Source organism: Aplysia californica, unplaced genomic scaffold, assembly GCF_000002075.1.
Source record: "Aplysia californica isolate F4 #8 unplaced genomic scaffold, AplCal3.0 scaffold00086, whole genome shotgun sequence".
Classification (NCBI taxonomy): domain Eukaryota; kingdom Metazoa; phylum Mollusca; class Gastropoda; order Aplysiida; family Aplysiidae; genus Aplysia; species Aplysia californica.
The window spans coordinates 297,113-298,377 of NW_004797356.1; positions in this window are offsets into that span (position 1 = coordinate 297,113).

The following is a 1,265-nucleotide window of genomic DNA, read 5'->3' on the forward strand; positions in this document are numbered from 1 at the left end:
CTTCATTTCAGACTCTACCGTGCGTCTCCAGGTCACTTTGGGTCTTCCACTTTTGCGACGTCCTTCGGGTGTCCAGTGGAGGGCAGTCTTCCCAATAGAGTCTGGTTCTCTTCTCAGTACATGTCTAATCCATCTCCATCTTCTCCTTTTTATTATGGTGGTCATGCCATCATGTAGATTTTTCAACCTATTGCAATGAAAATTTAATTTAATAAGAATAGCTAGTGTCTTTTATTAAGTCACTACAAATGAATTCTCTAGAAAAGCGTAGTTTTAGTTTTAAAAAGCCCGGATTTAATTCAGAAACGCTACTACGTGATGTCATTGAGATTTCACATCGCCTGCACACACGCTACTATGTGTGAGATACGCTAGTACGTCAAATTTCTTCGCACACACACACAAATTAGGAACCGTCACTTACGCCATCCAGATTGCATTGCAAGGTAGGATACAAAACGACGATGATGATGATGAATGCAAACATTTTATTCAATACTGAACAATAGCAGGTTCCATGAACGAAAATGGTTCAATAACAAATGGATTCCAAAACGAAAATGTGTTGTAAACTGAAGTAGACAATAGTTCAAGGATGTCGCTACAAACGGAAATTAATTTTAGTCCAAGAAAGTTTCTTTGCCTCAATTTTTGCTATGCCAGGACCCAAGAAACCATTCATTGTGCATCGCTTGCAGTGGGATAACAACAGCAGCAACAAAAATGGGCGAAAAGGTAAACACCCACAACAAAGGATCATAATTATAACTGACTTGAATCGAAAGTAGCCAATATTGGAAGTACATGTATGATAACTTTGAACTGAAGCAGCCCAAGTAGGTACACGGTAAGTACCAGAGAGGTAACGATAGAGAGGGGGAAAAAACACCCAAAAAAACCCAGATTCAATTGACGCATCAGCAAGCAAAATCAAAGTAATGAACATGGACTACGTGCTTTAGATTATATAAGTATCAATCAAAGGTAGTGCAAATTCGTCACCTACACTATCCAGATTGCATAGCAAATTAGGCTACAAAACGATTGTGATGAAGAATGCAAACGTTTTATTCTAAACTGATCTATAGCAGGCTCCATGAAAGAAAATGGTTTAGGCACAAATGGATCCCATTTCCCAAAGAAAGTTTCTTTGCCTCAATTTTTACTCTGGCACGACTCAAGCAACATTATTGTGCATCACTTGCAGTGGGATAACAACAGCAGCAACAAAAGAGGGCAAAATGTAAGCACCCACAACAAAGGAT